Genomic DNA, 27,482 nt, shown 5'->3' with positions numbered 1-27,482 from the left:
TGCAGAACAGATGACCTTTGGGGCAGAGGAAGCATTTAAAGGAACAGCCAGAAACCCTGGACAAAAATTTTCTGCCCTCTCTATTTTCAGGGTATGCTTTCTCATACTCTATGTCTTGCCTACAGATTTAAGAATTTTCTTATTTCATTAGATTTCAAACCATTTTATAGGTGAAATTGTCTTAGGGGTCATCTAGAGATCCTTTTACTTTTCAAAGGGGAAAATGGAGACCCATTTGTGACTTGCTCACCCAATATCGATGACTACAGAGGCAGCAGCTACAACATAGCAACAACAACTACTATTACCATTACTACAAGCTCAACACCGCCTACTAACAGGTGGATCCTATGTGCCTTGTAATAGATGTTCTGCAGTCTTTACTCCATTACCTTCACGAAATAAGCTATGAAATAGTACAATCCTATGTTAAAGATGAGGAAATTTGGGCTTGTAAATTGTTTGTCCAAGGTTACGTGGTTGATGTCTGGGTCAGAATTTAAATTCAGTTGTTTGGCTTCCAGGCCTGTGCTCATAAGAAGTCAGTTCTCCCACGGTCCCCCACTTATTTTCCCTTTTATGTAACATAAAAGAACAATCTTATTCAAGAGAAATTCTGTTGGTCTGGGGTTTCCTCATAGCAGGGGGGCTCTTCACGGTTCTCATTCTAATAAATTACTAGTCATTATGGGGATGCTTATCAGAGTGGGGCATATGAAGGAATCAGGTAAACAGCCTCAGCGTTAGGGGTCGTCAAGGTTGGCTTAGGGGTGTGTGCGGTGGGGGCTTGCCTATGTGGTTTGAGATGAGGGCAGCTGAAGGTTCTGACTAGCATGTCAGTGTGTCAGACACAGTTATCACTGAATATAACACAGGTACCCTGGAAGGTGTGACTCATTAAGTAACTCTAAGACAGTTACTTCTAAGTAGGGAGTAGTTTACCAGCTACTTCCCAATATTTATAGTCATCAGAAGGAGGAAATTCCCTGACAATGAGAATAGTGTCCAGGTGGATTTGGATCAGGAGAAGCAAGTTGGAGGAGAAAGACACAGGGCCCTGAAGAGCAGATGGTATAGCAGAGAGAAGACTTTAACAAAGAAGTCAGGTTATGATACTCCCCTGATTGAAAGCTTCCAAGGGCTCCCTACTTGCCCTTAGAACAAACTCTGGACTTCCTACCTTGGTTTACCACACCCAATGGGACTTGCGCCCTCTCTGGGTCCCCTTGGTCACCAACTTTCTTTTGGTGAAAGCGCATGTCCTTCTTAGGGACTTTGTACAGCTCTTCCAAAGGCTTCAAATGTTTTCCCAGGAGCCTCACACAGCTGTCTCCTTCTAGCAGCATTCATCTAGCTTAATTGTCAGTTCCTTCCCTGACTCTCCCACCCGAATGTGAAATAGCCACCAGTCTCTGACACCTTATCTTACTTCTCCACATGGTAATTATCACTGCCTGATAATTTTCTTATTGGTCTGAAGGCTTGTTTATCTGTTCTCTGCCTCTGCCCACCAAAATGTGGTGTAGGCACCCATGGTACTCCCTGTGCCTAAGAGTGCCTGGAAGTAGAATGTGCTCAAAAATTATTTGTTGAATGAATAAATTAAAGGTGTAGTGGGGCAGGTAGAGGCTTTGGATTCATTCACCTATTTATTAATTCATTCTCTTAGCCAGTGTTTGACCCTAGCAAGGTGTTAACTTTGATATTTTGAGTAATTTACCTACCCAACATGGACCCCAGCTTTCTCATGTGTTAAACAAATGTAAGTCCTACCTCTCAAAGTTGCTATAAAGAAGGAATGAGATGGCTCACGTAAATTTCTGATGAGTGAATGCACGCATAGCCCTATTGGAGTGTGTGGCACATAGTAGTTTGGCTTGTTACTTTACTCCCAGCTCCTAGTATTAATAGATGAAGGAACCATGTTAGTTTTCATATCTTCCTCAACCAACACCTATTAATAGATTAGCTCAGCCTGGCTGCTTTTCTGAGGTCAGAGAGACAGCACAAATTTCCCATGGGTAAGGCACTCATGATACAGACAGGAGTAGTAATCTGGAGTTGAGGGGATGAAGGGCTGGGTGTGTGTGTGTGGGCGTTCTGCACTGGTTCAAGTTAAGGAAGAAAAGCTTGGGGTAGTGGACTGTTTTTGAGGAGGCCAGTATTGAATCCTCCATTTTCCTTGCTTGGAGAGTGTATCATTGGCACTTATGCTGTGGTAGAGTTTTGTTCCTAGACAGCTTCTGGTCTTGTCTCCCGGAGCTGGATAGAATGGCTAAGAGGAGACACTGTGTTGCTAGACTGCTTGGATTTGAAACTGGCTCTGTCATTTATTAGCTGTGTGACCTTGTTCAAATTGAACTTGTTCAAATAACATCTATGTGCCTCATTTTCCTTACCTATAAAATGGAGAAAATTATGAGTCTCTGCCTCCATAGGGTAATGATGAAGACTATATCTATCAGATGGAAGGTACTTAGAACAGTGCCTGGAGCACATTAAGTGTTACAAAGCTATTAGCCGTTACACTAGCAGCGTTGTATTTCTATCTTTAGTTTTTGGATCTATAAAACAGTGCTAATAACTATCTTATAGGATTGTTGTAGAGAGTAGATGAGATAACATTTGCAAAGTTTGTTTAAAAGTGACTGGTAAATAGTAGGCACCATAGTGTCCAATTGTATTAGTCCTCATTCTGGTTTCAATTTCCCCTCCCTTCCTCCTGTTATTTTTAAAATTAGTGTGATATGCTGTAAAAGGCAGTTAGTGCTTAGGGATGGAGGCTACAGTCCTGGTACATTACACCACCGGGGGACTCCAGTCCTGAATTTTTCACCAAGATGTTGGACAAAATATTCAACTTCTCTGTGCTTGATATTCTCATCTGCAAAGTAGGGGTTATGATGCTCGTGCTACATACCTCATAGGATTATCAATAAATGAAGTCTCAGATATGCATGTGTTTGAAATAAGCTTAAAGGGCTCTAAAATATAGGGTAATGGCATCAAAATATCTGGTGAGGTGGGGCTATCTAGCCAATGGCCCAGCAATGAGCAATGTGTTCATTCTTTTCCTTCTACTAAGAATACCATAAGTTTTCTTTTCTGACTAACCCCCTAATGCACACACACATATACTCCTTGATTTCTCCTTTTCCCAAATTATTGTTGCTAGCAGTGGTTATTGCAGGTGAGTGAACGAGTTTATATTTGTTTGAAGAAGACATGCATTTATCTCAGACTGTCCTTCCCCAACACTAATCAATTCCAGCTACTCAACTGTCCAAAGTGGTTGGGGTAGAGGTGAAGACCCCCTTCTTGTGTAGGAGGTGTAATGCTATGACATAATGGGCCAGATAGCCATTATCTGGGTGTAAATACTGGCTCATCAGCTTGGCATAAAACACTCTTAAACCTAATTTCTGTATGTGATGAGAAGCTTTATTTTCCCTTGTTTTGTTGTGGAATTTGAATGAAGGGAAGGCTTACATTTTTGGTCTGCTGTTTATGCTGTCTCTTGAGACTTCAGACACAACTAGAATTTCACTGGCAACTTTACAGGAGAAAACCAGTTGCCTTTTAAACAGCTGATCCCATCATGAACAGGATCTGAAAAGTAATCTTGAGGAGGTTATTTTATTTTTGCTGAAGTTAGATATTGGAAGGAAGATGATAGATTCAAGAAACACAAAAGGATTGTTGAATAGAGATGTCTTTCCTGTGCCATAAAGCTAGAGGGAATAGCATGCTCTTGGCTTGGATGTCCACCACATACCATCAATGAAATATGGACCCCTTCAAACCCCTAAAATCCAGGAATAGTATGTTGTGAAAGGACTACGGCTGGGTGTATGGATATAGGCATACATGGACCTTCTCAGCTCCCTCTTTGTTTTACACGTGGTATATGTGTTCATTGGCCCAAGACCAGCTATAGCACTTAACCTGTCCTTGCCCCACAGCCATGGTAGTTTTTGCTTGGGAACATGCACCCTCTGCTTCTCTGCAGAGTCTTGTATCCTCTCAGGGAAAGTCGTGTGGTGGGCTAGTGGTGAAGTGAGAGGGAAATATGTACACACAGGGCCCAGCCGAAAATGACTTTAGCACAGAGTTTATTTAATACATCCTCCAAATTGTATTTTGAAGCCTCTGTTAACAAGAAAGCACTCTCTTTTTGAGCAGTGGGAGTGTTTTATAAATGGAATTTGCAGACCGGCAATGCTCCCCATTAATTTTCCCTGTCTACAATTACTATCATTACATTCTTAAAGCACTTTTAAAATAAACTACACCATGATGTAATGTGCACACTCTGAGCTCCAGCAATGGGACAATGAAGCAGCAGCATCTGGATTTTGGACTGCTATCTTCTAGAGAACATCTTGATGGCTATAATTACTGTCATGTTATGGGAACTTAAAAAAAAAAGGCGCCAGAGTTCCAAATAAAACATAAAATGGCTTTGATATAATAAATGTTACTATCATTGTTTAAAAATGTTGTGACCCGTCTGCTATAGTTTCTGAGAAAGATATTTTCCAGCACTTGATATTTCCCCTCTCTCTCTCTTTCATATTCTATTACTGCAGATAAGGATGAAGAAAATCCTTAGGACAGACTTGTTTTAAATCAATGTAACACAATGCCAGCATTGTCTCTCTTCAAGATGAACTTTTAAATTAAATTTGGCATGAGCTTTACCAGAACTCCAAACAGCTTTGCTCCAGAGACACTTTATCCACCCTATTAGGGAGCATTAATACTTCAAATGTTATGTTTATTGTTAATTGTGCTCATTAGGGTAAGGCAGGGACTGAAGTGTTTTTCTGTAGGACACACTTGCCCCCATTGCACCCTAGCCAAGGCATCACTCTAGAGGAATAGGGACTACACAAAATGCACATATGGTGTAAATGCTATCATCTCATGGGAACCAGTTTTGGAAGAGCCCATGATGAACTTGGACTCAGGTATTGGACCAATTTTTGTATAATGTTATGAAGAATCACACATATATATATAAGCCATTATTATGGGTACTGATCCATGGTGGTATTCATTTGGTTTCCCAAGAAAGTTTTACCATGTTGAATTCACTCAACCTTGTGAAATCTAAGTTATTGTTTCATAATGAGTATTGGCAACTGTAAGGAAGACAGTGCATTTTACATAGGCAATTGATTAGTTTTGACAATAGCATGCACACAGAACCCAATGGAGTAATCTGTTCTGTTGATCATTTTTCTCTACTGGTTCACTGATAACATCTTTCAGTTTGAGGATGGACCTTCTAATGTGAAAGTTGGGAATTAACTAGGAAAAATTTATTTGACCTGATCTGGATTTCATCATAGTCAGTGAGTTTTTAGAGTAATCTTTTTACATATGTCACATGGATTGACTGTTTCTACATGTTCTCTTGGGTAGTGACGTCTTTTTATTTCATTTGGTATCATGTTTCCTCCGTTTCAAAATTTTGTCCATATGACCTCCTTGTGGCTGATTAGCAGTAAGTTAGACCACAGAGTTGAGGAGGACAGTGGTTTACTCTCCAGGTGTGAGTTTTTTCAGTCTCACTCTATTTACTGGGTAAATTTTTTCAGCAGTCAGCACTGGCCAGCTCCCTAGACAAAGCATAAGAGATCATCCCAGGCTAAACCAGGTGGGGAGTGTACTTGACCCTGGTAGCCTATCCCACTTCTGGAAAAACCCATCTGAGCAGAGGGTCTATTGATAACAGATAATAGGGCCTTCTTTGGGTATAGACCAGAACACATTGTTAATGTCTGTGTTTCTAAGTCTGCTGTCCAGAAGATCTTCTATTCACTAGATACTTTCCAAGGTCTGTTCTTTCTCAGAAGTTGGACTTAGTTATCACACTCCACAATAATGTTACGTTGGAGAAAAATTGTAGATTTGTTTGCAAGGGTTGTGAGGCCAACTAGTGGAGGGCTATTTCCACATTACCCCAAGGTCCAAGTCAGGTTTTAATTTTGCTTTGGTGATACAGATTTGAAAATGTCCAGTTTTTTACTTTGTCTTGTAATTATGCTTTTGCCCTTTGAAAAATAACTCAACTTTGTATTGTTCATTCCACCCTTTTATTGTTTTCAGTATGGCTCGTGAGTACTGGATACTCAATAAGGACTAATTGAAGGTTGTAATATTCCAAAGAATATTTGTGTAAGTGGTCTTTCTAGAACACAAATTGAACTTTGCCATTGAAACAATAATATGCCATATCCACATTAAGTAGTACTTCATAAAAAGACTTCAGCAATACTAACTGAACATTCAATCTACTTTCTGTTTGTTGAAGCGTTTATGGCTCCTACTCAAGACAAGAGAAATAACAAGGAAAGAAATGACTCTGAATACAGAACATTTTATTACACAAATAAAAAAATGAGAGCATATCTGTTAGCTCTTGCCAACTTTTGAAATATGGATTCCATTTGTCTTTATTACGGCGTATTCCCATAGAGACTTTCCCCTATTTATTAATTTTTGTATGTTACTATTAAACAGAGATATGTGCCTACTGGAAATAGTCAAGCTATTTCAAGAAACAAGAAAAATTAGAAAAAATATCACCTTGTCTTTTTATTATTCTGTCAATAAATTAAGAGGTATGCAATTATTGTAGCTTATAATCCCTTTTTAGAAAAGTCATAGGCATTATCATGGGGAAATGTCTCGTCAAATCTATAACAATCATGATGACTCATAGATATGTGATTCCCCTTATTAAGAAAAAAAGGACAGGAAATCCAATATAAATGAGCTGTTTTCCTCAGCAGTGTAATAAAACTTGGATACTGGTATATGAGTTTTTGATTATATCATCCACTGATAATCTCTGGGTTCATTTCCTCCCAGTGAAGACTCAGTCTCTTACCTCCCCCTACCAGCCCCCTTTGGCCACTAACATTTTAGCAATTCTACTCCCTCAGCTGAGGAGAAGGCCTCCCAGTCACAGCCACCACAGTATAGTATATTTTAAGGGCTGTAAATTTTCACCGTCAGATTTGAGCCAGGGGTGTTAAGCTCCAGAAGACACACATCTGCTTCCTACTCAAATGGTCTTTTGTTGTGCTTCTTGGTAGAGTGAGAGTTGTAATGCCACAAGAATAAATCCCAAGTGGGGAGGGGTAAATTATGGCTTTTCAGAAAGAAATGCTCATGCCTACAAATATAACCAGTTTTAATTCCACTTTTAAATTCTTTCTTTTCAGAGTTCCATGATAATTTTTTATTGCTCTTTAATGAACAGAGTGAGTCACTCTTAAATTTCTAAAGTGAAAAACTCTTTTGTAACCTGAGTCATAACCCCTGAATGTATCTGGTTTCTAAGTTTGGATTTCCAAATGTCAGATTTTCCTAAATAGGATCACATAGGATCACGTGAATACAGGGCCGGAAAACAAAAGAAATGTCTAAGCAACTAGTTAGGAAGGGCGCCGATGGTCCATGACAATGTATCCAGCCCACGAGTGTTTATTAAATACCTATGAAGGTAATCAAAGAATACTTGGTGTTAGAGGTGTATTTATATTCTCTACTTATTTTTGTTCTGTTGTTTTGTTATATTATTATGCTTTCTATTTTATTTATTTCTCTATTATTTATTTATATTTTATACTATGTTTTCTATATATTTATTCTAATACCTCACTAACCAAGAGGGGAAAGATGATAGACCAATTTCATAGCTAGCAGAAATGTGAACAGATAGTCAATCTTCAGTTTACCAACAGATTTTATTCCAAACTCTGTTTGTAAGTCTTTCTTTTGGAACCTCAATGCATTTTCCCATAGAAACACATTTAGAAATGGTAGGTAGATTTCCCAGCCAGCCCAAAGAATCTGCTTAATGCTTATGCAGCTGAAAATTAGTATGAAAGAACTTGATCACCAAGTTTATGGGAATATATGCATTTTCTTATTCATTCAAAAATGTATTGAGTGCTTTCTTGGTGGGAATACAGAGATAACATGGGTCTGATGGTAAGGACATCAACGTTGAAGCAAGTAGTAACTGCCCATTTTTTAGTCTAAGTGCCATAGTGGAAGACAGAATAGTGTGTTGTGTGAGTACATAGGACGATCAGGGCAGGACTCTCAGAGGATGTCTGAGCTTTTTTTGTTTTTCCAGAAGAGAAGAATGGAGTCAGGGAAGGGAGAGAAAGCGGGGAGTTCCTTTAGGTGTGGGAAAGGTAATCAGCATGAAGACTTAAAAGGTTTTAGCTTATGAAGGACAGGTGGAAATGTTGATTATTATGTAAGCAAGAGCTGGACCAAAGGGCTTGACAAATATGGGTTTGTTTGCCCCACCTGGAGATGAGACTTCAAGTAAGGGAATGACATGATTGTGTTTGTATATAAAACTTCACTCGTTCACTCTGTTAACACTGGATGGGAGAAGCTTCCAGCACAGGATAGGGAGAAGGACTGGGAGGCTGTTGGAGTCACATCAGGGAATATCCAAGAGGCACAAGGGCAAAGTAGATAAGGAAGGAGAAGAGAAAGTGGATTAGGGATATTAAGAAGATAAACCTGATAGGACCTGAAGACAGATTGGATTTGGTGATAAGATAACACCAGGGATGAATAGAAAGAGATAGTAATATACTGTTCTCCTAGAAAAAAGAGAATGAAAAAGAAAAAAGAAAAGGACATGAGGAGGAGGCACAGATCTGGGGGGTGGGTAGCTCAGTTATAGTTACAGATGTGTGCTTGGGTCATTACTCTAGTCAAAGGGATGGAGATAAGAGAAGTGCGAGAGCAGTCTAAGCAGGAGATACAACAGGTGAGAAGCAAGTCCATAAGAGTGGATGAGGAGAATCTAAAGGGGGCAACCAGAGACTGTTGGATCATAGCCAGAAGAGAGCAGTGTCTAGAGTTAAGACAGTAGAAAATTTCAGAGAAGACAAACAAAGAATCTGAGTGGTATATAAATATCAAGACTGAGAAATAAACAAGAGGGGGATATTGATGTTCAAGGTTCCAGTTTGGGAGACCAGGAACACATCTCTTTGTCCTGTGCTGGTGGCTCTGCCATAGAGCAAAGAAGATGGACTATAGTGACATGGGATGAGGGTGGAGCTATAGGTCTCTGTCAGGGGGGTAGTGACCACTGGATTGGAACAGTAAAGGTGGAGAGCTGCAGCCCTGAGTGGAGGGTGGTTTGAAGTGATATATGTTGGCTGTGTGTGTAGGCCAGCATGTGAAGAGTATTCTTCCAGAGAGGGAGAGATCCAGTGGAAGTGTCCCTATGGTGAACAGCTTTGGGTGATGGGCAATGGCTACAGACATAGGTTATAAATAAGCTGGTTCTTATCAGTCACTGTGTTATTATTACTAAAAGAACCATGTTTTCAGAAAGCATGAGGATAACGTCTAAACTCAGTAGAGCATAGAAAGCTCCTCACAAGTTGCTTCTCACTAGCCTCATCTCTTGCTATGTTTTTCCATATTGGGATGCTGTCCCTACCCCCTCTACATTCCCAGCCCATGTTCTTTCACTCCTCCATGCCCTTTATGTGCAATTTCTTCTATCATGAATGTACCATGCCCCTTTTCCCAGAAATCTTCCTAAATCACCCAGCCTGAATGTCACTTCCTCAGTAAAGCCTCTGGTAATACCCTTCAACAGAATAGGTTCTCCATTCTCTGCTCCCTCAGTGCTTTGCTTATATCTTCACTGAATAAAACAATGCAGCCTAAAAATGACGTCTCCCTCCCCTTCTGGACTGTAAGTGTCAACGACATGGAGGTGCTTGTCGATATGGACTTTCCCAGTGCCTAGCACAGTGTTTGCTCAGGATGAATGCTTAATGAGTGCTTGTTTCAAATCCTGGCCTAACTCAAAGGTTGGTTGTAAAACCTATGGGTCTGGAGAGATGGCGCTAAGCTTTACTCACCCGGAGCTGTTGTGGGAGTGGTAAAGACCATTATCCCAGACTTTTCTGGCAGGCATATTAAGGGAGAGTGCCTAAATGCTATTAAAGATTTCATGTTAAGAAGTTACACAAATTCCTAGAGCTGTGTCCTCAGTGATACTGGGCAGCCAGGGTGACTAATGACCCTTAATTTAAGCATCTGTAAGAGTCCATTTTATTTTGGGAGAAACTCTGTGTCACCTTTACTGAAAAAATAATTGCATAGGAGGCCTTGGAAAGAGGATATATTTCATAAATCTGTAAAATAAATGAAGTTCTTTGGGGACATTAACTCTTCTACAATGTCTCTTGATGAGTTTGGAAAGTATTTATTATGAGATGGAGCCAATTCCAAAGTGAAGCTCAGAGAATTTTCTTTCCTGAGCTCCTGGAACACAGCTATGGTTAGTGATAGTAATCTATGATGATGGTTCTGGAAGAAGTGATATTGGACATGTCTTGGTCCCAAACAACACTTGAGGGGAGGAGAGGAGCCCAGAGGACTGAATTCCTGTGGGGTTTCCTCAGTGTCTTTACCAAGATGATCATCCTTCCTTCTGAGTCTACTCCAGACACTGTCAGTGAAATGAAGGATCTGTCTAAGTATCATTTGGGTTTCTGGCACCAGAGATGCCGCTTCATTTTGGCTTAGGTTAAACTCAATCACACTGCATTAATGGTATCATAAATCTTTTCCTTTTAGACAGTGAATTAGGGAATCATAGCAGAAAGAGTACTGTATTAGCACACTGGGTTCCAGTTTCAGATTTTCTATTTATATCTGTATGACACTTAACTTCTTCAAGTCTAATGACTTCATCAGTAACATTGGGATGATACCACCTCACAATAATGCCATGCCAGCGTTCACTGAGTCCTTACTGTGTGCTGGGCACTGCCTTACATGAGTTAGTTCTCTTCAATCCCTTTGATGTAAGTATGATTGTTTTCCATTGTATAGATGGGGAACTTGAGGTTTACAAAGATTTTATGCCCTGCTCGGGGGGCAGGAAGCAAGGGAGCTGGGATTCAAATCCAAGTCTTCTGATTCTATTACTGAGGTCTTAACCACTGCTTTAAATGTTGCACTTAATACACTAAAAATCCTGACGTACCTGTAAAGTGTTATCAAGTTCTTCTTGATTGAATGTCACTCCTGAATATCCTTCCTCTCCAGCTTTCTTCTGTCCTTCTCCCAAAGAATCTGGGATCTTCTCTCCCAATTGAACTAAGTGAGAATTCCATGGGCTGCTGCTTTTTTTCATGTTTTCCCAAGTAGCAAAGGGCTGTGAGTCTGACCAGGATGTGAAACACAACATTCCTGAGGGGATCGAGAGGAACGAACCCCAAGGAGAGGGTCATTGAAGTATCACATGACACAAAAATACCATTGTAAAAGTAGCTTTAATAATATATATGTATATAGTAATATAATATGTATTTCCAATGAAAGTAACACATGTTTACTTAGAAATGGAAAATTTAGAAAACTCAGAATAAGCAAAAAATAAAAATCATCTGTCTTGCCTCAACTTAGAAATACCTAGTCAACATTTTGCTAAATATCAATATTTCTTAAATCAGAGGAATACAATTTATTAACAGATAATAACAAATCAACAAGGCCCACTGGACAAAGGAAAGCAGACATTACCTAATTAGAAAATTCATGTGGTCCAAGAGGCAGCCGGTTCACTCAGCTTGTTAAATCTTTGAACCAGGCCTTTCTCTTGAGTATCTGTAAGGCTTACACAACAGCAATTGCGTTAGCCCCAGGTTCCAGTTCTAGAATTGTGTGTTGTTGGCCACAGCAAGAACTAACAAGAGAGTGGGGATGACTCATCGAAATGCACCACGATTACTGGAAAATAACTCTTGGCCTGTGCTCCCAATAATGGACTGGGACCGTGAGCATATTATGTGAGATGATGAAGCACATTTCAGCTGGCTTCTGGCCAGTGTAAGTCTTACACACTTCTTTGACATCTGAATGATCTAATTAAACTCTTTATAGAGATTAAATAAACCCCATAATTATCATCACTTCATATCAGTGTTCTCCAGAACTGAGAATATATATATATATATATTTTTAGCAACACCAGATCTAAATAAATGCTTGGCCACATTGCTGAGAAGAAATAGTCTATAAATTAGCTGGTTTTCCTGTCATCAGGTAATTTGAGCTAGGCGAACTTCTTGTACTCTGGATGGAACATTACTTAGGAAGGAAACTAGACTGGAATTTCTTATTACTGAGTGAAGATTTCCAAATTTCTGAGAGATAAGGGGGAGTGAAGCTATTGATACTGCTTGAGTGGAGCTAAGGCGTTTGTGAGTAAGGAATATTGATACAGAGAATGAAGATATTCCTGAAAATAAGAATGAGGGGATAAACAATTCCTTTCTGGGTAGTGTCTCAGATTTAGTAAATAAAAATGTAGGACCGAGGCAATATTTGGGATATGCTTACATTAAAACAATCATTCATTGTCTATCTGGAATTTAAATATAACGGGATGTCCTTTATTTTATCTAGTCACTCTACTTCCGGATGGTGAATTAAATCAACAAACCAGAAGGGACTTGAAATACTTTGCAATTCTCAGGGGTCTTTGAGTCTATTTAAGCAAAATCCTTCCGCAGCTTCCTCAGCTGTTCTTCATAAATCATCATTTCTTCTCAAATGTTTACTTCATCTTTCTGGATGTCTCTGACTCCTGGAGGGGAGATAGTTTCTAGAGAAGATCTTTCCTGAGAGAAAAGGAAACCACCGCTTATATTCCCTGACTGGAGTGATTCTGGAGAGAGCCGGTGAAGAGGAGAAGGAAGTGGAGGGGTTGGGAGATTGAGAGAGAGTTCAGGGCTGGCCAGATGCAGTTCTGGATTGGAGTCCTGGCTCAACCTCAAATCTTTGCACTTGAAACTTCGTACCCAGAAGTCATCGGGTTCCCAGGAGAGATTTCCCATGAGACTGGAGTCTAATGGAAGGTACACACACAACCTGAGCCAGGAAACAGGGGTCACCCAAGAAGGCAAGGAATTGCATTTCCTTCCTGCTCTGGGATTGGTGTGGACCTTGCTGCTCTCTCCAGGGGAGTGTTGGATAGATTCGAAGAAAGGGGCCTACCCTGTCTCAGTGTGATGGTGGGTGGGAGTCTTATGCCTCCCGATTAATCAAGGTGAATGGGCCCCGGTAAGTCTTGGTCAACAGAGATCTTCCTTCCTAAGGAACAAACAGGTCCACAATAAGGCTGGCTTTTCTTGATCGAGCGAAACTAAGGCATGGAACTAGCTTTAAGGATTTTGCAGTGAATAAGAAAGCCTATTTGTTTTCTTGTAGCTAATTTTGCTTTTTCCTTATTTTTTCAATTAATAAATGAACTTAGCTCAATTTAATAGGTTAAATCACTCAAAGAGATAAAAAAATATATTTTTCTCCCCTACTCCCTACCAGGGCCTGTTATTCTGAAGTCTCAGTGTTAACAGCATCTTTTATGTAATTTTCCGTTTTTCTTTACACTCGTGCAAACATAAGAACATATGTCTTTGTGTGTGTGTATACATATAAAAAATATATGTATGTGTATACATGCATGAAACCAATATGTATAAAGTTTTTGAAGGGAATAGTGCACGTTTTTCAAAAAGTATTATTATGAATTACATTAGTTACATTACTCTTTAACTTCTTTTCTCACATAATATCATAAACAGTTCTTTAGTCAATAGAGATTACCACTCCTTTTTAATGTCTTTAAAATTTTCCAGGGGCCGGCCCTGTGGTCAAGTGGTTAAGTTCGCTCGCTCTACTTCGGCGGCCCAGGGTTTTGCAGGTTCGGATCCTGGGCACAGACGTGGCACTGCTCATCAGGCCATGCTGAGGTGGCGTCCCACATGCCACAATTAGAAGGACCCACATCTAAAATATACAACTATGTACTGAGGGGGGTAGCTTGGGGAGAAAAAGCAAAAAAAAAAAAAAAATTCCATTATGTGGATATATGAAATTTGTTCAACTGGTCTTCTATTGATGAGATTTTAGGGTTTTTTCCCCACAATTTTTTGTCCTTAAAAACTGGGCTACTATTAACATTAAGAATATCCTTATGTATATGTAGGTTTTAATTCTATACCAGAGAGTTCAAGAGCCTGGGTCAAAGGACATGTGTATTTTAAATTTTGATAGATCTCACACAATTGCTTCACAAAAAGTTCGTAGCAATTTACACTCCTCTCTGCCACCCCTGCACCCAGCAATATATGGGGGAGCTCATTTCCTGGCATCATGATTAGTACTGATTGTTTATCATTTTTGTCAAAGTGATGAATGAAAAAATGCCATTTCACCTTAATTCACATTTTTCTAACTATTCCATGAAGTTGGATATATTTTCATCGATTTCTTGGCCTCTTGGAAATTCATTCCTCTGAATTGCCTAGTTGTGTTCTTTACCCATTTTTCTGTTGACTTACCTTGCTCCAATTAATTTTCAGGTGCTCCTGTATATTAGGAATTATGTTATCTTGTCTCTGTTTTGATACTAGTTTTTCTCCTGATCCATTATTTGTCTTTTGACTTTGTTTATGGCTTTTTTTTTTTTTTTTTGCTTAAGGAAGATTGTTACTGAGCTAACATCTGTGCCAATCTCCCTGTATCTTGTATGTGGGAGGATAACACAGCATGGCTTGATGAGCAGTGTGTAGTAGATCTGCGTCCGGGATCTGAACCCTCAAACCCTGGGCTGCCAAAACAGAGCACGTGAACCTGACTGTTATGCCACCAGGCCAGCCCCTATGGTATTGCTTTCTGCCATGTGAAATTTTTAATTTTTATACAGTGAAATACTTAACTCTGTTTTTATTTTTAAATGTTTTTATTATGAAAGAAATACATCTTTATGGTAAAAATTCAAATGCTACAAGGAGGGGTAGAATGAAGAGCAAAGGTATTCTTTCCCATTTTTGGACTTCTTAAGCCAATTCCCTAATGCTAATCGTTGTTAATAGTTTCTTCCCTACCAATTTAGAATTCTCTGTGTGTATGTAATCGTCTCTCTCTCTCTCTCAAATTGCTAACATTTACTGAGCACCAACAACTTGCTAGGAACTGTTCTAGGCAAAATTCCTGTCTATGGAGCTTATATTCCAATGGTGGAAAAAAGTGATGAACAAATAAACCAATAGATAAATAAAATAATTTCAGATAATGATAAACTCTATAAATAAAATAGTGTTAGGGTACAGAAAAATAACAGGGAGGAGGACATTATTTTAGATACAGTGGTTGGGGAAGGAGTCTCTAAGGAGGTGAAATTTGATTAGAGATCTGTTGGATGTGAATATTGTACAGGATTTATTTTATTACTGTGTGCCATTTTCACTTAATAATAAAATAAGATATATTTACTTATCGGTATATTTAGATTTACCTGTTTGGGAAATTTTTAAGTTTCATTAATATCAGACAGTTGACTTTCCATGGACAGACAGCATGAAAGCGCATCTATCTCCCTGTCTGTGTCTGTTGAAATTACAGTGCACCTGTAGAGTCCCTTCACTTGATCTCTTGGAGAGGGATTATACACGCGATCAATTTTCTTCATTAACTGAAAGGAAATGTAGAGGTTATTTGGAGGAGGGAGGAAGTAGATCCGTAAGTCACTTTAATGATGGAGGCACATGTTGAAGGACTGGCTAATGAGAGGTGGAGGCTGTGTATGGCTCTTATTTTTCCAGTTTATATTTCTAGCCTCCATGAACCTGCACGTCTAAGATGGCACCGTCTCAAGGCAGAAAGCAGGCCATCCAAAATGTCTTCTTTTCCCTCAGGTATAGCCTACCATTTTGAAAATACAGAAGCTCCTGTGGTGATAAATGGGGTCAGTTTGCTAAATGGGCACCTCTTTGTTGTGGTGTACAGATCTAAGCCTGGTTTCTGGGAAACTAAGCAAAGCGGAAGTGAAAGAGATTCTGTGCCCCACCACTGAGCTGTCGAACACAAACAGAGCACATTGCCTATTTAAAGGAGAAAGGAGAAGTGTAAGACTGAAGGCAGGTTCACCAATTATCTCTGGATTCCTGTAGTCCGTTCTGCTCTTTATCTACTGGTCAGTGTATTGTTGAGAACTAGTTGGCTGACCAAAACAGACAAACAAATGATTTATGGGAAGCTACTGAGTCATGCCTTGTCCCATAACTGCCTTTTTCATGTTCTGACAAAGCTCAAATTTATCCTTTTGGCAGGAAGTACCCACAGGGGCCTGTCTACACAGTGAATTCCTGCAGGGAGAGGTGGCCATGCTGTAGAAGTGTGTTATGATTCTTCTGCTCCTCTGGTGAACCCAGATAGACCCATGGATGCTTTGGGTAGCCAAGGTTCTCACGTGCTTTCTTAATGACTGTAATTAGGCAAGGAAAATGACAAACCATTTGGGACTCTTGAGGCAATACTTTGCAAACCTATACGACTAACCCTTTGGATAATAAAACATGTTCAAATTGTAAAAACTCCTGTTTTAGGTGAAGGAGGGCTCGTAATCACCTTGGTGATCAATTCTTAGTAAGCCTCCATTTGTTTCACCTTGTTCTGTAGATCTTGGCACAGGTTAAACCAGTCAGCAAAGCACATTAATTGAGCATCTACTAAACGCTGGTCTCTGCTGTAGGTTCCTAGGTGTGAGGGTCAAGGATTCATATGGTGTAATTGTGGGAGTGTGTCAGGGAAGTATGGAAACTACAGGAGAAACATAGAAATTACATCAGAGAAACAGGTGATGTGGTCCTGTCCTTTTAGGAAAAATGGACAGTTATGAAATGAACTAAAGACATTTTTCAGTAAACTTACATGGAAATGCATACAGTGCATACATGGACATACACATTTGAAAGAGTGGTTTGCTGGATAATATGGGATAATCTGCATGACTCAAGATTGGTCTGGGAAGACATCCCAAGAAGGTGAAGAAGTGGAGGCAGGTATTCCTGTTACAACGGTGGGTGGTGTAGGCAGGCCAGAGTGTGCATAAAATGGGATGATAATTGGTTATTGGTGAGGAGATAGGGATGCAGAAGGCAGGGATATTTTCCAGTGAGAGTGATTCTAAGTGGTGTCGCCTTCCACCTCTGTTGCTACTGTTCAAAATTAGCTGAAAGACAAGGTCATTGGTTGTTTCTAATAATCTGTGCAGTTTGCCTGAGGTGTCTCATAGTAGTAATGATAACCAGCACCCAATGGGCACTTACTGTGCCCAAGTGCTGTGCATGAGTCTTCCCATTTAATCTTCAGAGCAACACTGAATGTTGATAGGTATTATTGTCATCATCTCCATTTTATAAATAAGGAATGTATTAGTCAAGATGTGTTGGGGACCAGCCTGGTGGCGTAGCAGTTAAGTTCACACACTCTGCTTCAGTGGCCTGGAGTTCACTGGTTTGAATCCCGGGTGTGGACCTATGCGCCACTTATCAAGCTATGCTGTGGCAGGCATCCCACATATAAAATAGAGGAAGATGGGCACTAGATGTTAGCTCAGGGCCAATCTTCCTGGGGAAAAAAAATGAGTTAGATTATGAGATCTAACAAACAACCCTCAAATCTCAGTGGCCTAAAATGTACATCCTACTGTGGGTTACATTCTATGTGGGGTGGCAGAGGGGGCTCTGCTCATTGAAGTCATACAGCGATCCAGGCTGACAGAGATTCCATCTTGAATTATGTTTCTATATCTATATCTGGAGAATAAAAAAGGAATCTGGTGAACTGGCTCTTAGCTTTCACTTGGAAATGATGCATGGTATTTCTGCTAACATTTCACTGGACAAAGCGAGTCATATGCTTATGCCTAACTTCAAAGGGAAAGATAAATTCTAGCGTGTAACTGGGAGGAGAAAACAGTGATATCTGCAAACAGCTCTAATAGCTAACTATGAGGAACCTAAGGCACGAAGAAGGGAGGCAATTTGCCAAACGTTTCGCAGCTAGTGGTTCCACAGCTCTCTCCTCTGCAGAACTCACATTTTGTCTTACATGCAAACTGAGGGGAGTCAGAGGGGATGGTTGGTGTGAAGACTGGGATTAAAAATACAATTTACTCCTTAACTCTTTGCTCTCTGTTTCTAGATTGCAGTGACAAGAACAGAATCTTGAAGACATAATTTCATAGTATGTCTTTGGCCAAGTGGAAAAAGAGAGGGAGAAAGGAGTGAAAGCGTAGAATAATGCTGAAACTGTATGCAAAGACTCAACTTCGTTGTCAGAAATGCTGTGGATTCATTGTCCAATTTGGAGGAGAGTTGGGTGTTGGAAAGCAGTCATTTAAAAATAACATGGATTTTGCCACAGTTGACTTCTTTTGATCTTTAAGATGCTGGAAAAATTGGGAAGACTATTCTGCTGCTTGTTTATTTTGGTCATCTTCATGCCTGAATTAGAGTTGTCAGGAGGTGATTCAATCAATTGCCGGGTCTAGGATAGAGGAAACCATTTATGGGAGTGAAGAGAGAGTCAGAGAGAAAGTCTCTGAGGGGAATAGGGGGAAAGAAATGCCCACAGAGAGAAGAAAATGCTTAGAGAAAAAGAATGGAGAATGTCAAACAAGCGGGTGGGGTGAGGTGAGAGAGAGAGAGATGGAGAGAGAGGGAGGATATGAAATAAGTAGGCCCACCCGCATTCATCTTTTCTATTCCAAGAAAATCAAATTTCTGGGATATAGGATCAAAAATAAAAACATCCTCTCTAACGAGGCTGTTAAATCAGGAGGCCCAGCCAAGAATTTGAGCACTTCTGTGATCTTCCCCGCCTTGTTGGGGTTGGCAGACCATTTTTCTGGAGCACATGGCGTCAGTAAAGCTTCTGCTGAGTGACTGAAGCATCAGGGGCCAGGAGGAAGTCAATCTGGAGAATTTAATGCTGGCTTCTACTTTCTAAGTGAAGTATACAAAGATTCGTGCGGTTTTCTATGGACTGGGGCTCCTGGATCCCGTGGTGTCCAACACAGCACCAAAAACAGCATTTGGTTTTTAATGGCCAATGTTGAAGAACTATTCTCTTCCAAGAATTGAGAATTTGTTATAATTAGGAATTTGGAATTGGGTTCCTTTCAAATATCATATTAAAACGTAAATTTTAAAGCCAAATCTATACTGTTTGGGTAGTACTGCTAAATTTGGTGAGTAAAATGAAAAAAAATTAAAATAAAATAAAAAAGGACTTGGCTATTTGGTATAGTAAAGTCAGATTTTATCCACTTATTTTTTAAAAATTTCTTAGGATTATATTCCATAGATATGGTCAGAATGATCATATTGCTGCACATTTAAATTTGAAAATAAATCTTTAAAATATTTAAAGTTAAAATTAGTTTAAATTCAAGTGAAAGTAATTATGATTATGCAACAAATAATAGAGTAATCAACTAATTCAGTAAAGTTGCAGGATAGAAAATCAACATACAGAAATCAGTTGCTTTTCTAAACACTAACAACACAATATCTGCAAAAGAAAATAATACAATTTACAGTAGCATCAAAAATAATAAAGTACTTTGGAATAAATTTAACCAAGGACATGAAAGATCTGTACACTAAAAACTATAAGACTTTGATGAAAGAAGTTGAAAAAGACAAGTGGAAAGATACCCATGTTCATGGATCAGAAGAATGAATGCAATTCTAAATTCTAATGGCATTTGTCACAGAAATAATTTTTAGGTGGAGTATTCAGGATTTTCTGTATAAAAGATAATATCGTCTGCAAACAGACAATTTTACTTCTTCCTTTCTGATTTGCATAACTTTTATTTTTTTATTGCCTGATTGCTCTGGCTAGGACTTCCAGTATGATGTTGAATAGGAATGGTGAGAGTGGGCACACTTGTTTCCGATTTTAGAGGTAAAGTTTTTGACCTTTCACCATTGAGTACGGTATTAGCTGTGGGTTTTGTCATATATGAAGTTTATTATGTTGAGGTATATTCCTTCTATACCCAATTCGTTGAGTTTTTATCATGAAAGGACGTCAAATTTTGTCAAATGATTTTTCTGCATCTATTGAGATGATCATATGATTTTTATATTTCAATCTATTAATGTGGTGTATCACATTGATTGATTTGTGTATGTTTAACCATCCTCTCATCCTAGGGATAAATCCTACTTGATCATGGTGTATGATCCTTTGAACGTGCTATTAAGTTTGCTGGTCTTTTGTTGGAAATTTTTGCATCTTATTCATCAGAGATACTGGAATGTACACATTTTTCTTGTAGTGCCCTTATCTGGCTTTTGTATTAGGATAATGCTGGCCTCATAAAATGAATTTTGGAGTGTTCCCTACTTTTTAACATTTGGAAGAGTTTGGGAAGGACTGGCATTCTTTTTTAAATGTTTGGTAGAATTCACCAGGGAAACCATCTTGTCCTGGGCTTTTCTTTGTTGGGAGGTTTTTGATTACTGATTTAATTTCCTTGTTTATTATAGGTCTATTTATATTTTCTATTTCTTCCTGATTTCTTATTGGTAGGTTGTGTGTTTCTAGAAACTTATTCATTCATTTCTTCTAGGTTATTCAATTTGTTGGTGTATAGTTGTTCATAGTAGCCTCTTATGATCCTCTGTATTTCTGTGGTATCAGTTACAATGTGTCCTCTTTCATTTCTGATTTAATTTATCTTAGTCCTCTCTGTTTTTTCTTTGTTAGTCTAGCTAAAGGTTTGTCAATTTTGTCTTTTCAAAAAATCAGCTCTTGGGGCTGGCCCCATGGCATAGTGGTTAAGTTCTGTGTGCTCCACTTTGGTGGCCTGGTTTGCAGGTTTGGATCCTGGGTGTGGACTTACACCACTCGTCAGCCATGCTGTGGTTGTGACTCATATACAAAACTGAGGAAGACTGGCATGGATTTTAGCTCAGGGTGAATTTTCCTCAGCAAAAAAGAAAAGAAAAGACCCACAAAAAATCAAACAGCTCTTAGTTTTGCTCATTTTTTCTATTAAAAGTAGTCTGTATTTTTAAAAAAATGGTCTGTATTTCATTTGTTTCTACTCTGATCTTTGTTATTTCTTTTCTTCTGATAACTTTGGGCTTAACTTGTTTTTGTTTTTCTAGTTCCTTGAGGTGTAAAATTAAGTTACTTGAGATCTTTCTTTTTTATTAATGTGTGCATTTATTACTACAAACGTCCCTCTCAGAACTGCTTTTGCTTCCTCCCATAAGTTTTGATATGTTGTGTTTCTATTTTATTTGTTTTGAGATTTTTTAAATTTATCTTTTCATATTTTCTTTAACTCATTGGTTGTTCATGATCATGTTGTTTAACTTCCACATAGTTGTGAATTTTCCAGTTTCCTTCTGTTATTGATTTCTGGTTTCATATCATTGTGGTTGGAAAAGATAGTCAGCATGATTTAAGACTCTTACATAAGCTAAGGCTTGACTGTGACCTAACATATGATCTATCTTGGAGAACGTTCAAGTGAATTTGAGAAGAATCTGTATTCTGCTGCTATTGGATGAAATGTTCTGTGTATGTCTGTTAGCTCCATTTGACCTATAGTATAGTTCAAATCCACAGATTACTTATTGATTTTCTGTCTGGATGATCTATCCATTGTTGAAAGTGGGGTATTGAAGTCTCCTACTATTGCATCATTATATACTTCTCCCTTCAGATGTTAGTATTTCCTTAACATAGTTAGGTGCTTTAAAGTTGGGTACATATACAGTCTTGTACTGCATAACAAGTTCTTGGTCAGTGATGGACCACATGTATGATTGTGATCCCATAAGATTAGTACAACATAGCCTGAGAGTGTAGTAGGCTATACCATGTAGGTTTGTGAAGTACACACTATGATGTTTGCACAATGATGAAATCACCTAGCAACATATTTCTTAGAATATATTCTCATTGTTAAGTGATGGATGACTGTATATTTACAATTGTTATACCCTCTTGATGAATTGACCCCTTTATCTTTATATAATAACCTTCTTTGTCTCTTGTGATAGTTTTTGACTTAAAGTCTGTTTTATTTGATATAAGCTCCCTCTACTCTCTTTTGATTTCCACTTGCATGGAATATCTTTTTTCATCCCTTCACTCTGAGCCTATATGTCTCTTCAAATCTCTTCAAAGCTCAGCTGTTATAGGCAGCGTATAGTTAGGTTTTGTTTGTTTGTTTTTTCTATCCATTCATCACTCAATGCTTTTTGATTGGAGAATGTAATTTGTTTACAGTTAAAGTGATTAGTGATAGATAAGAACTTACTATTGTCACCTTATTAATTGATTTCTGGCTGTTTCCAGTTTCCTTGTTCCTTTCTTCCTTTCTTGCTGTCTTCCTTTGTAAATTGATAATTCTCTATTGTGGTATGCCTTGTTTCCCTTTTCTTTATTTTTTGTGTTTGTACTGTAAGTTTTTGCAGTTACTATGAGGCTTACATAAAACATCTTACAGATACAATTGTCTATTTTAAGCTGATAACACCTTAATTTTGATCTCATAAAAAACTACCCTTTTACTTTCATCCCCCATATTTTATGTTTTTTAATCATAATTTACTTCTTTTTATATTGTGTATCCAGTAAAAAATTCTTGTAGCTATAGTTATTTTTAATACTATTGTCCTTTAACCTTTACAGTTAAGTAATTAACACACCGCCAATTAGAGTATTCTGAATTTTACTATGTATTTACCTTTACCAGTGTGTTTTATATTTTCACGTTACTAATTAGTGTCTTTTATTTCACCTTGAAGATATCTTTCAGCATTTCTTGTAAGGCAGGCCTAGTGGTGATGCACTCCATCAGCTTTTATTTGGGATAAATTTTATCTTTCCTTTATTTCTGAAAGACAACTTTGCTGGCTAAAATTTTCTTGGTTGGCCATTTTTGTCTTTTAGCACTTTCAATATTTCATCCCACTTGCTCATGGCCCATAAGGTTTCTGCTGAGAAATCTGCTAGTAGCCTTATGGGGTCATTCCCTTATATGTTAGAAATTTTTTTCTTTTACTGCTTTTAAAATTCTCTTTTTGTCTTTGATTATTTACAGTTTTATTATAATGAATTTTAGAGGACATTGTTTAGGGTTGAAATTTTGGGGTGATCTATTAGCTTCATAAACTTGTATGTCCAAAGGTCTCCCCAGATTTGGGAACTTTTCAGCTATTATTTCTTTAAATAAGCTTTCTGCCCCTTTCTCCCTTTCTTCTCCTTCTGGGACTCCAGGTTATTTCTCTTAATGGTATCCAATAATTTATGTAGGCTTTCTTTACTCATTCTCATTTTTTCCTCTTTTTATTCCTCTGGATAAATTCAAATAACCTGTCTTCTAGTTCACTAATTCTTTCTTCTACTTGGTCTGTTGTTGAAGCTCCCTATTGAATTCTTGAGTTCAGTCATTTTATTTTTCAACTCTAAAATTTCTATTTTTTTTTAATGGTTTATATTTCTTTGTTGAACTTCTCATTTTGCTTGTGAGTTGTTTTTCTAATACTGTTTAGTAGTCTATCTGTGTTTTCTTGTGGTTCACTGAATTTCTTTGAGAGAATTATAGTGAATTCTTTGTCAGACAATTCGTAGACCTCCATTTCTTTAGGGTCTGTCATTGGAGCTTTACTGGTTTCCTTTGATGGTGTCATGTTTCCTTGATTATTTATGATCCTTGTGGCATTTCATTGTGTGTGCATTTGAGGAAGTGGGCACTGCTTCCAGTCTTTATAGACTGGCTTTAGCAGGCAAAGCCTTTCATCAGTCAGCCTGTCCAGAGATTCTGGATGGGCCATCTGGTAGTGTCTGTAGTCAGACTTGCTGCTGGAGTCCTTGAGTGGGCAAGTCTGGTGCCTGGGTCAGCAGGTTGGCAGGTCTGGTGTTTGAGTCCAAAGGAGCTGGGCTGGTGCCTGGGTCTATGGTGGTGGACCTGAAGCCTAGGTTCACTGGGGAGTGCCTTGTGCCTGAGTCTTTGGTGATGGGCCTGGGACCTGTGTCCATGTGGGTGGGCCTGTATCCTGAGTCTGTGGAGGCTGACCAGACTCCTGGGACCAGAGCTGTGAGTTTGGCATCTGCTTCTGCGTTGCCAGCTTGGTTCTGAGGTGATCTGGAAGTATGAGTCTTGGGAGCCAGCCTGGAGGCTAGGGATGCAGGGCCCAGCCTGCTGCTAAGATGGGCAGTGAGCTTGTGTCCATGGAAGCCTAGCTGGAGCCAAGGTTCATGGGAGCCCACCTGGAGCCTGAGACTGCAAGTGGCCTCCTTGTTACTAGAGCATTGTGGGAACCTTCGTTCACAGGAGCCAGCCTGGGGAGTGAGTCCATGAGAGTCTGCATGGACCCTGAAGCCATGGGGCTGGCCTGGCACTACAGCAGGCTCGGAGCCTGGGTACACAGAAGCCAGTCTAGAGGCTATATTTGTGGGAGTCAGCCTGGTGCTGGAGTGATCTGGGAACCTAGGTCCATGGGAGCCTGCCTAGATCCTGGGTCCATGGCACCTGGCCTAGCACTGGAATAGGCTTGGAGACTGGGTCTGCAGGAGACTTTCTAGAGTTTATATCTGTGGAGTTGGATTGGTATTGGAGTAGACCAAGAGCCTGGGTTTGTGGGAGCCACCAGGGAGCCTGAGTCCATGGGATCACCTGTAGGTCACTATTAATACATTGCTGTGTTGTTCTGTTTTTTCTTTCCTATGAAATAGATACATCTTTTAAAATTTATTTTTTTCATTTGATTATCAATGCAATGGGGTGTTGTGAGACCAGATTACAGTATTCTGGAAACTTTGATGACCAAAAACAAGGGACCCTATAGTTTCAGCGCTCAAACAGTTTTCTATATATCCAGAGGGAGCACCTGATTCATAGTGTTGGAGTATTTTCTGGATTAAGGAAGACATTTCAATAGCCCCTTAGGCTACATCCTGTCTTGGAATGGGGAATTAGATATAATGAGGAGCTTAACTGTAACATCAGGAAAAGGGTGTCACATGTCTCCAGAGAATATTGTCATATCAACTCGGGAGATGGAAAGATATCTTTCTATCACTAGGAAATGACATGTGAGAATAATTGTAGGGTAGGGATGGATTTGGGATTGGGAAGAAGGCAAGATCCCAGAGGAAGGGATGCCAGAAGAATAAGGAGAGAAATATCTAGGCTGGGAGCTGCTGCTGAGGGGCACAGCAGTCATATTTAACCAAGTCTGGAGACTGTCTGTGACCTGAGTGATCATGGGCAAGAAAAGTGATCACTCTGTGCCTCAGTTTCCAAGTCTCTTATATGAGGTTAAGAATAGTATTCATCTCCTAGGGCTGTTGTTGTGAAGATTACATGAATCTGTCTGTGTATCTATGTATCCATCTATCATTTATCTATATCTATCTATCTTCTTCCCTCCTTCCCTCCCTCCCTCCTTTCCTTCTTCCTTCCTTCCTTTCTTCCTTTTCTTTCTTGTTAGGACAGTAGACTATATAAGTGACTCATGCCAGTATTAATTATTATTATTTTCTACTTTAAAATATTATTCTTAAGTCTTGGAGCAGAACCAAAAACCACATTTAGAGTGGACAGTATAGAGAGATAAACTCAGTTTGGAGACTCAATTACAAGAGTATATGAAGAGACTTCCAGGGAGAGGGGCAGTGGTCCAAACCAAGACAGATGGCTGAGATGATGAGAGACAACCAGGCAGGATTCATGGAACCCAGAAGTGTTCTCCAGAGATTCCTTGGAAATACCTGAGGAGGAGAATCTGATAGAAAACGATGTCCTTAACCATGCAGAAAATGGTTATTTAGACATTGACGAGAAGTCTGATCCTGAAATCTGGAGAACTTTAGGGTTTGTGGATTAAGCCCAATAGGATTGTATTTTTTTGCAACTTTCTGTTTTTCCTCAACTGTATATTGTGAACATCTTTTCAGGTCAGTGTATAAGGAACTATCTTGTTTTTAATCAGCTGTGTACCATTTTTTAAGGTAATTTAGTTTATTTATCCATTCTCTCATTATAGATAATGCTTACTGCTAGCATTTTTTGGTTGCTGTTTCTCTTGTTATTCATAAAGAGTTGCAATGAACATTCTTGTATATAAGTCTTTGCAACATATTCTAGTATTTCTGTGGAATGGGTTTCTTCAAGTGAGATTGCTGGGTTGCATTTGAAATTGTAATAAATTCTATACAATTTTCCTCTTAAAAATCTGTAATTATTTATACTCCTTCCTACCAACAGTGTGGGAAAATGTCCATTTCAAATGTTCTCACCAACAGTGATCATTACGAAATTTTTGCCAGTCTAAGTGAAAAATGGCACTTCATTGTTTTCAACAGACATTTCTTTGATTAGTGGTGGGATTGAAAATATCTTCATAGCATAATTAGTCATGTATATTTCTTCTATGATTTCTATGCCTTCTTAATTTTTCTGTTAGGCTGTTTGCTTACTTTCTAATACTAGAGAATTTTCTTACTTTATGAATATTACATTTAGTTTGTTATATGTGTTAAAATATTTCCTTCTAGTTTCATTTTTCTTTTTGTCTTTTAGCTTTGCTTAGAGTCTTTCAACATATAGAAATTTAAGATATTTATGAAGTCACACTCAATCATTGCCTTTATAACTACTGAGTTTTAGGTAATTTTTAAAAAGCCTTTCTTATCCCAAGAACATAAAGTTATCTCCCATATTTTCTTGTAAAATAATAACATTTTTAAATGTTTAAATGTTACATCCATCTGGAGCCTACTTATGAGTTTGATGGGAGATGGAGTGTAATACTCTATTTTCCTTAAATTACTAGCTAATTGTCCCCATAGTATTTACTAAACAATATGCATTTTTCCCATGACTTGACATACTGCTTTTATCAAATATTAAATTCCCATATTCCTATCTTATACAGTGTTTATTTTGCTCAATGAATTGTTTGTTTATTCTAACATTATTATTTAAGTCAGTCATAGTATTTTTATGGTACTTTTTGATTTATGGTAAACTAAGCACCCCCTCATAATTCTTTGTAAAAAAAAAGTATTGCCTATATTCATTAACTTTTTTCTGAAAAAACATAGAAGTAAAATAATAGCTCCACCTCTATCAAAAATTCTTGAGATTATTATTAGAATTATGCAGAATTTACCTGTTAATATGGAGAAAATTGGCGTCTTTGACATACTGAGCCTTCACCAATAGCAACACAGAATGTTGCTCCATTAACTTAGGTTTTTTGTACTTACTTTAGTAAAATTTTATGATTTTATTTATATTCCCAAGTCTTACACATTTCTTGTGGTATTTGTTCTTAAGTACTTTATAACTTTAGTTGATACTGTAAATCAGATTTTTTCATTTGTTCTTTTAATTGGCTATTGTTGAAAATAAGAAAGTTATTGATCTTTGTATTTAAATCTTGTAACCGGCCAAGTTTGCTATTTTAAATTTACAAAATTCTAACAGAAGAGGAGCTCTAAGAATATTATAAATGAATGTGTCTCTATTGATGAGAAACTATTCACAATAAAACTATTCACCTATTGATGGTGAAACTATTTTA

General features: G+C 38.5%; 1 long non-coding RNA gene across 3 annotated transcripts in view; it reads left to right on the top strand.

Annotated features, from left to right (window-relative positions):
- The window catches only part of LOC106830450 (uncharacterized), a 118,020-nt gene that overhangs the window by 37,692 nt on the left and 52,846 nt on the right, over positions 1-27,482 (top strand). The gene's annotated exons all lie outside the window — the stretch shown is intronic.

Source organism: Equus asinus, chromosome 30 (assembly GCF_041296235.1).
Source record: "Equus asinus isolate D_3611 breed Donkey chromosome 30, EquAss-T2T_v2, whole genome shotgun sequence".
Lineage (NCBI taxonomy): Eukaryota > Metazoa > Chordata > Mammalia > Perissodactyla > Equidae > Equus > Equus asinus.
This window is presented reverse-complemented; position numbering and strand designations above follow the sequence as displayed.